The sequence below is a fragment of the Pleurodeles waltl genome, chromosome 7 (assembly GCF_031143425.1).
Source record: "Pleurodeles waltl isolate 20211129_DDA chromosome 7, aPleWal1.hap1.20221129, whole genome shotgun sequence".
Taxonomy (NCBI): Eukaryota; Metazoa; Chordata; class Amphibia; order Caudata; family Salamandridae; genus Pleurodeles; species Pleurodeles waltl.
Genome location: NC_090446.1, coordinates 841769739 through 841781566, shown reverse-complemented (window position 1 = coordinate 841781566; position 11828 = coordinate 841769739). Strand labels below are relative to the sequence as shown.

At 44.9% G+C, this 11828-nt stretch overlaps 1 pseudogene; it reads right to left on the bottom strand.

Moving 5' to 3' along the window:
- Positions 1-11416: 11416 nt before the first annotated feature.
- On the bottom strand, positions 11417-11525 carry LOC138247515 (5S ribosomal RNA; annotated as a pseudogene).
- Positions 11526-11828: the final 303 nt, after the last annotated feature.

The window sequence follows — 11828 nt, the reverse complement described above, 5'->3', positions numbered from 1 at the left end:
AACCTTGACATTCAGATCGGCAACAGAGTGAGCGATCATTTCATGGCATTTGCATATTCTTGTTAGAAACGGCAGTGTGCGCGATTCATTCCTAGCATGTAAACCTTGACATTCAGATCAGCAACAGTGTGCGCGATCATTTCATGGCATTTGCATATTCTTGTTCGAATCGGCAGTGTGCCCGATTCATTCCTAGCATGTAAAACTTGGCATTCAGATCGGCAACAGAGTGCGCGATCACTTCATGGCATTTGCCTATTCTTGTTGGAATCGGCAGAGTGCGCAATTCATTTGTCTCATGTAAACCTTGGCATTCAGATCGGCAACAGTGTGCGCTATCAATTCATGACATTTGCATATTGTTGTTGGAATCGGCAAAGTATGCAATTCATTTGTCTCATGTAAACCTTGGCATTCAGATCGGCAACGGTGTGTGCGATCACTTCATGGCAGTGTGCCCGATTCATTCCTAGCATGTAAAACTTGGCATTCAGATCGGCAACAGAGTGCGCGATCACTTCATGGCATTTGCCTATTCTTGTTGGAATCGGCAGAGTGCGCAATTCATTTGTCTCATGTAAACCTTGGCATTCAGATCGGCAACAGTGTGCGCGATCAATTCATGACATTTGCATATTGTTGTTGGAATCGGCAAAGTGTGCGATTCATTTGTCTCATGTAAACCTTGGCATTCAGATCGGCAACGGTGTGCGCGATCACTTCATGGCAGTGTGCCCGATTCATTCCTAGCATGTAAAACTTGGCATTCAGATCGGCAACAGAGTGCGCGATCACTTCATGGCATTTGCCTATTCTTGTTGGAATCGGCAGAGTGCGCAATTCATTTGTCTCATGTAAACCTTGGCATTCAGATCGGCAACAGTGTGCGCGATCAATTCATGACATTTGCATATTGTTGTTGGAATCGGCAAAGTGTGCGATTCATTTGTCTCATGTAAACCTTGGCATTCAGATCGGCAATGGTGTGCGCGATCACTTCATGGCAGTTGCATATTCTTGTTGGAATCGGCAGAGTGCGTGATTCATTTCTAACATGTAAACCCCGGCATTCAGATCGGCAACAGTGTGCGCGATCATTTCATGGCATTTGCATATTCTTGTTTGAATCAGCAGAGTGCGTGATTCATTTCTAACATGCAACCCTTGGCATTCAGATCGGTAACAGTGTGCGCAATCATTTCATGGCATTTGCATATTCTTGTTCGAATCGGCAACAGTGAGCGCGATTCAACCCTGGCATAAAACGCTTGGCTTTTAGATCGGCAGTGTGCGCGATCATTTCATTACATTGAAAACTTTGGTGTGCCGTGTTTGTTGAGGTGCACACATTTATCCTGAGCTTTTGGATTTCTTTGAAAACGCTTAATTCAAAGTGTGACATTCTTTGTGCATATTAAGTTCCTAGTACAGTTCCTGTTGTTTCCAGGGAATGTTCAGATGACCTTTGTCCTCATGTAAAAATGCAATGTTTAATCTGAAACATTATTCAAGAAGGTTCCTCTATTCTAGACAGTATGTGGTATTTCATGAAAAGCTCATATGAAACATTGTATTAACCCATTCTTGATTTTTCCAGGTACCTAGATTTCTTGAGGTCTAGTTATAGTCATTTCTTAGGTTATCCATGATTACAGTATAAGAACTCTTAGAACCATAGTCTATTGAAAGCCAATGTGATTATATCTTGATATTGTGTTGTTTAACCTCTTGCTTCCTACAGGTCTCCTTCCCAGCTGTTCCCTACCTAATCCCCGTTTCCCCCACTTGGACTCTCTCAGGCTCTGTGGTATTTCTATCGGAGCTTTGGAGCTGTCTAGTGGTAGACATGTTGGGAACGTGCGCAGACCCTTGAGGATCTGGTCTCCCTGACAAAGAGCTTCTCCAGTACAAACAAGAGTACCCGCTCCTCTAAATATCTTGCCACTAGACATATACCATACTGTCATATACACTGATGGTTCAGCACAACCGGCTGTAGGTACTAAACATCAATACTCCGCAACTTGTGCAGCCATGAGCGGAGTGATGGAAGATGGAGTCTTCCACCCACACAATACCTACACGCAGACCTTAGGGGACTGCACAGCCCAGTTGGCTGAACTTAAAGCTCTTATACTAGCGCTCGAACATACAGAGCCAGGAAGCCTGACTTTAATAGTCTGTGACTCATATTACTGCATTCAGTCATACAATGATTATCTCAATCATTGGAAGTTGAACAGGTTTAGAGACTCTAAAGAGAACACCATTAAACACAAAATATTGTGGGGGGATGGTGGCTGATCTTAAGGATAAGCTACCGCCTGTCCATGCAGTACATACATTGGGCCACCAACGTGTAGGAGTACACGTTACTGGCAATACATTGGCTGATGAAGCGGCCAAAGCAGCAGTACCTACGGCTTCTGTGGCTGCAGTGACTCGTTTGCAAACGAGATTGGATAATGAAATACTGACTGTCGTGAACGCTTCGGGCAAGCCCCTTCCGAAGGGACACCTTACAAAGTATACTTACCATATCAGTGCACACAATGTTGCCTACGCAACAATTCCTGGGATCGGAGATCGAGTGATACCCAATGAAGACCAGAGATTAGATCTAGAAAAAGCAGCGCATGAGGGTGTCGCTTCTGCACATGCTGGTATATCGGCCATGATAACACTCTTACAGAAAAGCTTCTGGTGGCCTGGTCTATGCAGACGAACAAAAAATGATGTCCTTTGCTGTGAAATTTGCCAGCAGATAAAGGGCTCTAATATCAAGCGCCCACCGCAGACATCCCTTAGTGTCCAATAGGCCACTACAGGGTATGTACCTGGACCATTGTGGTCCCTTACAGCCTGATGGTGCATACAAGTACATACTAGTCGCTAGCAGGCAAAGAAGATTGCAGCAAGCTCATAGGCAACGCACCATCCCTGTAAGTACCCAGTGGTAGATAAAAACAGGTAAACAACAATACTGCTATTAAGTCTCCATAAGCGTGCAACCTCACCGGAGCTCCTGCTGCAAAAAGGAGCTAAACATGGCTGAGATAGCCCCACTGGAAAACACTCAAAAAGGCGGGGCACCGCAATATAAACAAACAAATACGTTGTATAAAGTAAAGGAGGAGTCCAATGAAAATAAAAGAGGGACTAAAATAACCGCCATCCTGGGGCTGGTTGTGGATGAAGTGAAGCCTACTGAAAATAGATGTAGGACTAAAACAACCGCCATGTTGGGGCTGGTTGTAGATAAAAATGCCAGCTACCAGAAATAATATAAAATGGTGGTATAAAAACTACATTACAATAATCCGAATACCAACAAAAAATGATAGTAATTAATAAATGTAAACCAAGAGAAATTTTAAAAATATATCAGAAAACGAGCAAAATAAGCAAGACTGACTAGATACCAACATGGAATGTGAATACACCAAACAAAATATAAATAGTTACAAAACTTTTCTTGATCACATTACTCTTTTGGGTTTACTTGCCCCCCCACCCTCCCCCTTCCCCCTTCTTTTGCATGTCTACCTCTTTAATTTTTCACTGTAACTATTTATATTTTGTTTGGTGTGTTCACATTCCATGTTGGTATCTAGTCAGTCTTGCTTATTTGGCATTTTTATCTACAACCAGCCCCAACATGGCGATTGTTTTAGTCTTACTTCTATTTTCAGTATGCTTCACTTCATCTACAACCAGCCCCAAGATGGCGGTTATTTTAGTCCCTCTTTTATGTTCAGTATACTTCACTTCTTACTTCCGGGTTCCGGGCGTCACTTTTTAGGACTCCCGGACCGGAGGTTTCTCTTTCAGTTGCACTCCTTAAGCGGCCGGCTTTACATTCGGGCCGGCCGCGTGTGATTCTTCACAGTCGTTCTGGCCGCGTTACACCACTTTTCCTGTGGGCGGGACTCCGAACTTCACTTGCCACTGGATACACACTAACACCCTGTATATATACTCTTGTAAAAATATCTTTAATATTCTATATTCAATTAATTCATCGGTTGGTCATTTTGACACATCCCTTTAAATAATTATTTCTGCATGATATGGAACACGTCCATCTTGATATCTGCACGGGCTCATCACTTCTATTAATGTGTTGGTACACAGCATTTCTTTATTTACTTTCGTAATTTGAATTTTCACCCTTACTTTTGAAATTATATCTCTTTGCAATTGATGGCATAGTATACATATCTGTTTATGGTTGTATTACAGCCCTGAAAAAGCCCTCTAACTGGGTGAAACACGTTGGCTGTTCACTCTTAGTATTATCCAATTTGCCTACGGAAATGCAAGAACACAAGGCTGTTTTATTCTTTATCCTAACACGTGTCATCTACGGAACTGTGTGAAATTAACACTTCGGACTTGCAAAGAACTATTAAAGAAGTACTGTTCATCTGCACTGCCAGAGCATTGGACTCCACCTTTACTTTATACAACGTATTTGTTTGTTTATATTGCGGTGCCCCGCCTTTTTGAGTGTGTACATACTAGTCGCTGTAGATTCTTGTTCTAGATTTCTGTGGGTATGGCCACAGCAGTCGGCTGAGGCTCGGACTGTTATAAAAGACTTGCTGATCTTTATTGGTACATATGCGGTTGCAGCATTCCATTCAGACCAGGGCCCTGAATTTGCCTCGAAGGCATTCAGGGACACCATGGGGACGATGGGTGTTGAACTCCATTACTCCTCACCATACCATCCTGAGGGAAATTCGGTCGTGGAGAGGCAGAATCGTGATCTAAAGAAGTCCTTAACAGCTCGGGTATTAGGTACAGGCCGCAGTTGGTTGCATCACCTATATGGGGTCCAGAGAGCACTGAATAATCTGCCAAGACAGTCCTTGGGGGGATGCACTCCATATGAGGTTCTCTTTCGGATACCTATGTATGTCCCAGATCTTGATGCCTCTGGTATGGTGGTAGCAGAAACACCATTTGACATAAATGAATGTCTCACTGTTTTGCAGGCGCTTCAGCAATTTCGTGATGATAAATCATCTGCAACTGCTGCCACTTTAGGAACAAGGGATTTAGCAAAAAGTTCGACTGGCTGGATTCCTAAAGTTGGGGATCTGGTTCGTGAGAATATCACTGTGAAGAAGGAATTTGGTCCATCATACAGAGCACCTGTACCGGTCTTGGTAATTCAAGGTACCAGGACTGTCATCTTACCACCGCTGTCTGGCTCTCGAACGAACAGATTTATCTCCATTGATGACATCAAATTACACCATGTGGCCGATCCTTCACAGTAGACCAAGAGGTCCCTTAGGTGGTTCCCGATCCCCTCTCACTACCCAACAGGACATACATCTACATAGTAGAATGAACAACGCTACTACGGGCTATGCAACAATGTCCAACGTTGTTCCAGATACCACCTCGACCATGGGGAGGGCAGAAAATGAACTCTTGCTAGTTCCTGTCACCACTTCAGTGACCACTCCTGTCCAAGATTTGGCTGAGGTTGCTCCGCGAGGCTACCTATGAGCCTTCCGTTTTGAGATCTACCATGGACGATGGCACTGCAACAAATGACTTTTCACCAGAAAGCACTGCTCACTACTGCTCTGTTGATCCGTTTGTCCGCCCAGCACTCGATTTAACATCAGATGATTATGACTCATTTTTGAGGTCCTGGGTTGGTGTCTTCGATGACACTCTTCAAGATCATGCGTACAGCAAATAATTTGATGAATTGACTTGCCATTCCCGGTTAAAAATTATGCATTTAAATTGACTTGCTTTGGCATGCTGCGCTTGTCATGGTTGACATTAACATCTCTGTATGTATTTTAACTGTTTTTGTTCCTTTGTTAACACATTATAATGATTTTTTTGCTCGTTTTTATGATTTTAGCTTTTTTTAGTTCAGAGCAATTTTAGCATTTGGGTTCCTGTACCTTCGTCATACCAGTTACGGCAATGGGGAGGGTGTAGTGAATCCTAGTCTGTTTTAATGGGATAACAGGAGTTAGCTTAGCCTCTGGCTTGCAGACATGTTCCCCCGTCACCTAGTGACTTTTAACCTACTTAGCTTGCTCTGTCTTAGCCTATTTGTTTATTTAACTCTTCTAAGATGGCTGCCTTGTTTATAGTTAGGCCACTTGTTATGCTTTGCATTATCAGTGCCACCGTGCTAAGGCATCAAAATCAAGCAACAAAGACAAATAAACAGTAGGTGTTCACACATTTTCCCTCTCTATTCTTACAAGGGATTGTTTATATTAATTGCGGTCCCAAGCATGTCTGTTATCTATTGTTTGGGAACACACCTATGTCAGGGGTCCTGGTAGATCTGTATAAATACATCGCACTTTAGACAGCTAATCAGAGGGATTCCGACCAGAGGGCATCGCCACCATCGCTGATATCGATGCTGCACGTCGTCTTGACGCTGACCCAGTCTTCGTGTCCCTACGGAGTCTGAGATAGAGACCTCATTCCAAGGTAACGAGGGTTGGAGGCTCCTCTCATGCACATGGCATTCGCAGATTAGGTTTAGCAACCCCAGCTCTCCTTTAGGTAGGATTTTAGGCCTCTCACATTAAGGTATTAGGGCATATTACATCTCGTATGACTTTTTTGTGCATTGCACAGATGGTGGGGGTCTTTGTAATAATGACTCTCATCTTCACAATTCTGTTTCTTGTATTATCCATTATCCTAATCATTGCAGCCCATGCAACATATCACAAACTGCAGTTAAATAAAAACTATTGAAACTTTACTGCATCTTTGTCATTGCCTATGTTTGAATGAGACATGATATATCTGTGAGAAAGGAGTAATCTTCGTTTAACCACAACACTCCCTGAGATGTCTAATTCTCGAGTCCATGCGTAAAGGATGCCACAAATCACCCTTTACTATTGTGTTTCTGGTGAGGTGCTGCTAGTGAGCCGGTAAGGCTGGGACAGTAGTTGCAACTTGTTGTAGGATAGGCATAGTCACCTACAAGCAAAAGTATTGTCATCCTTTAACCAACAATCTTGCCTAAAGCAAGAGTCCAAACTACAACAGTGTGACTCTTGCAATAAAGAAATATGAGCATTACGGCGCTTCAAGTAGTAGTATATGGCATATCGGCGTGCTGGGGTGTGCATGCCATGGATATTCCAAGTTATAACATTAACCTGCGCCATTATGTGGAGGAAAAACAGGGGAAAGGTCCGCGAGCGTGCACCATGTGGCTTGGAGAGTCAAGGTTGCATGTGAGGAAGCAGTGCAATGTACAGTAGGTAACGCCATAGTTTGCCTAGCGTCAAATGGGTAAATGGGTAGGGAACAACAAATAACACAGTGCAACAATACCGTAAGGAATACTAAGAGAGCAGCACACCAAAACAAGTGGCCCCACATACCGAATAATTACAACTAAGGCAAAGGCAATTGGCCTCACAGTAGGGGCGGCCAGCTGGGAGCTCCTGACATACATTTACAGAGAAACCGCACCACATGCCACTTAATAGAGAAACCAGTGCACATGACCATATAAGGAGCACTTCACATCAGCAGCAACTGTATTTGTATGGAAAAGATATGAATACAACAACAGTTAAAGTTAGTTGATAGTGTCCGATGTCTGTGGGGTTATGTCCGGTGGGTCATGAGCGCTCTGGATGGACGGCCAAGTAACAACTGAGCTCTCTCCATCTGAGGACACAGAGCCCAGAGTGCCTGGACTGGAGCAGCATCCTGCACTAGAGAGCGCCGCCTCCCGCTGCACAGCACTACACTGCTCCTGAATCCTCTGCTCCAAGTCTGGGACCGCAGGAGGCTCCACACCCGGGCCTGCCTTTATCTTCCCCCGCCCTCCTCAGTTTTGCCTCACAACGCTGCCTCCCAGTTGTCCGGACCACATCGGGCGAGCAGCTCCGCAGCTCCGCAGCTCCGCAGCTCAGGTTCTCCACCCATTACCATGCCTCCTCAGGTGTAGTAAAGTAGTGCGTGGTGCCAGCGGCTACCACACGGAGTCTGGCTGGAAAAAGGAGAGAGTACGCCAACACCAGCTCCTGTAGACGTCGCTTAACTGCCAGGAAGCTATTGCGTTGTCTCTGCACCGCAAGCATGTAGTCAGGGAAAAACATCACTTTGGCACTGTCTACCGCACTTGTGCTAGGGAGTGGGTCTCTTTTATCACCATGTCCCCATCACGATAGTGAAGAAAGCGTATCTTCATTGGCCGTGGGGTAGCACCTGCTGGGGGAGGAAGTGCCAGTACTCTATGTGCTCATTCAATGGAGAAAAAACGGGAGGGCGCGTCCGAGGGTAGAATAGTGTGCAGCCAGTCGGCGATTAATTGCACGGGATCCAGAGCCTTCCGGCAGGCCCACCAAGAGGACATTGCTTCCACAGGACCTGCCCTCTACGTCCTCTGCACGCTGATCCAACACTTTCACTCTATCTATTAGCTCCCGTAGTGTAGCATCCAACTTATTCATCCTGGGCGGCAGTGCCGTCACAGTGTGTTCCATCATTATCACCATCTCATAGTTTCCTATGATCTGCTTGTAAGAGTCCCAATTCCGACGACACAGTATCTATTTTGGACTCTAAAGAAGTACGAGTGTCATTAATAGCAGATAGTACCGCATCTAGTTTGTCCTCCAGGGCACTGGGGCGCTCCAAGTTAGTCATGACTGTCATTGGCTGCTGCGGGGACTCTCGATGGTGCGATGTCGGCGGCTGCCCCCCGTTCGCTGGCGACCCATGGCCCGCAGTGCAGCACTGTCCTTAATCCGACACGTCAGTGCAATGGGTCCTGCCCCCACTTATCTGAGACCAGAGGACCTGTGCTAACTGCTTTTAATACACCCGCAGGACTGCAACTCTGCATAACTGATGGGAGGGCAAAGTCCCCCACCTGGGAGTGCTGGACCTGCCTATTTGGAGTGCCGTCAACACCGTAGTTGCAACTTTCATTGGCCTAATGCACACAGACTGAGGCGGGCTGCCCGAATGAAGCCATGTGAGAGCCAGCACAAATGCTTGCAGTGTGTTGTTGAAGACTGCACACTCATACTTGCAAATTGATAGAGTGTGCTTCATTACAGGTAACGCTAATGCCTGAACAAAACATTGAGAAAGAATTAAACAGATGTTTGGGGGGCTTTGTTGAGATTATTGTCTGTTGAAGTGCCTAGTGAAAGGACATGGGCTGGGGGTTAAGCTACCCCATTTCCCCGAGCCAACCTGCACTTGTGCTTAAGTTTGAAGCTTATGTGTGTCTATGCACTAATACCCATAACATCAATAGAAAACCTCTGTAGTAATGCATATTCATTTTGTATAGTATTGGGATGTGGTTGGATTGAAATACTTCTCTTTTTCACAAAAGAAAAGTACGTGGGTGGACATTCACGAATTGTGTCTAGTGTTTAACTACTTGAGTTCCTAGTTTTTCTTCTCACAATATCGCACTGAAATGTCTTGGACTTCTCACCCTCCCTACTCTGCGAATAAAGTGGGGAAGGGGTGTACTTTGCCCAGTTTGCAGTTGCAAAGCAGGACGACCACAGGACGCCAGATACTAAGAACCCCCAAACTCCCATGGCTGTGGTCCACTAGCCCCGGCCTGCATTGTGGCCCCCTGAGTTATGTCTAAACCACTGGTCCTCCGATAGTCTGCTTATATCATGCCGATGGGTTTAATGCACCATGAGGCGAAACGCCAGCTGCGATGCAGTTTGCAGCACCATAAAGTTTTGCACTGAAAAACGGGGTCCTTCTTGGTCATATCCTATACTCCTGAATGCTAGTGTGACATTAATGGTAGCAAGTGAAGGTATCGGAACGGTGATGAAATGTCTCTCTTTTCTAAAGTTCTTAGTGGCCATTTTGTTCGTGAGATTTTGGGGGTTATTGTATGTTTTAGCAGGCTGTCTCAGTGCCGAGTTGTTGCGTCCCATGGGCAATGGATTACCACATTAACTGATTTTGCAATCGTCAAAATAGGGTGCATTTTCAAAGTTTGGCTGTAATCATGGTTACTGAAGTTCATAGAGTTAACGTGGCCCCCTGAAGAGAATGAGGGTGGTGACTTCAGGGTTAACTATCTTTGTTTAAAATATCTTTCGAGGATAGGCTCGAACCATAGCTGAGGTCAAACTTCATGCAGATTCTCAAACTTTAACTTTCAGACCACAACATTTATTGAGACCATAATAACATCACGAGGTCACTGGCTCTTTGGTCTCTCAGACAGATTGGAGATGACAGATACACTTGTAATCTTCTGGGAACATCTTGTCAGCCGAGCCAGACGATGAGCATTTCTGTCTGCCAAGACTAATTGCTTCTAGTCTGAAATAATTCATCTGTTTTGCTTTCTTCGTGAAATTCATGTCTTTGCTCATTACCTTTCTGGTCCGTCCATAATTATTCTAAATTGTGTGTTTCAGATAATTCTAGGGCTGTTTAAAGCTGGTAGTGTATTTAGAAGGTGAGCACCCTGTGGTTGGTGAAAGGGGCTCAGAAATGTAAGCTTTCGCTCCTCTCTGTTTCACTGTCTGATCCAAGGCAAGACATGCTATTTTCTCGTGACTTCAATCTTTTGTCTTACTTTTCATATAAGCACAGTGCTTTTATGGATGTATGTATCTATTGACATTTATATAGTGAAAACCTAGCTAGGAAGTTAAGTTAATGACACCTTAAAGAGTGCCATGAAATGCCGGAAAATGCTTTCGAATGCTTTTACAACTCAAATTCGACGCACCTTTCCTCTTTTTATTCCCTGTTTCTGGAATGCTCTGCTTTTGGACTCTGTTACATTAGTGTCTGCAACTCATTTCATTTTTCAAAACCGAATACATCATCGTTCTTTTATCACATTTCCGACACGATGTGCTGATTTTTTCCACTTGGTTGCCAATAGTGGGCTCAAACACTATTTCTCGGGGGCTAAGGCTTATTCATGGCACAAGTCTTAAAGAAAATAAGTGGGGGGACTGACCAAGTTAGACACTATGCAAGTGACATCACAGCACATGACACCACGGCATGTGAAATCGCACCTGGAATCACAGGTAGTGTCATCACAACCCATGACCTGACAGGAAATGACATCACAAGAAGTGAGATCTAGTCTTGATACCTCATGCATATGCTTACCGCAAGAAAGCAAAGCCTTAGCTAGGGATCCCTTTGCCCGTCAAGGAACAAATGTTTTCTTCAGCTTGGCCCGAGTGTAAAGTGCAGAATAATTGCAAGTTTTCCTTTGGAAAGTGTGTATTTTAGTGTTATTGCTGTTCTTTTTTATTTCTTTTTTTAAGACAGGAAAAAAAAGAGGCAGGAAATAAAAAGTGGGAAAATTAAATTAGCGAGGAAGCTGTGTAATTGAGCTAAGACCTGCAGCACCTAGTGTCTGCGAGAGGCAAAATGCCTACAGCACCTGGTATTCCCAGGCGGTCTCCCATCCAAGTACTAACCAGTCCTGACCCTGCTTAGTTACCGAGATCGGGCGCATTCAGGGAGGTATGACCGTAAGCAGGAAAAGCTGCAGTTTCAGCTCTCTTCTGCTCACCAAGCCCACCGCCCGGAGCCTTCTGCTCTTAATCGCACCTGCACAGGCTCCCTCTTGGAAAGTCGGACATGCACTCACTGCCGGAGGCCCATTGCCCCAATGCCCCAACCCACATGGAACACCATTTTTAGGGTCGAGCCTGTGTCGCATGCACTTGCGCATGCATTTCGCTTGCGAGATGGATTAGTAGTTAGAAAAGGGCTCGGAGCCCCGCCCATGTCACGCCAGTGTCTTTCATTGGTTCGTGGGCTTGCCTTTCAAAATCTGC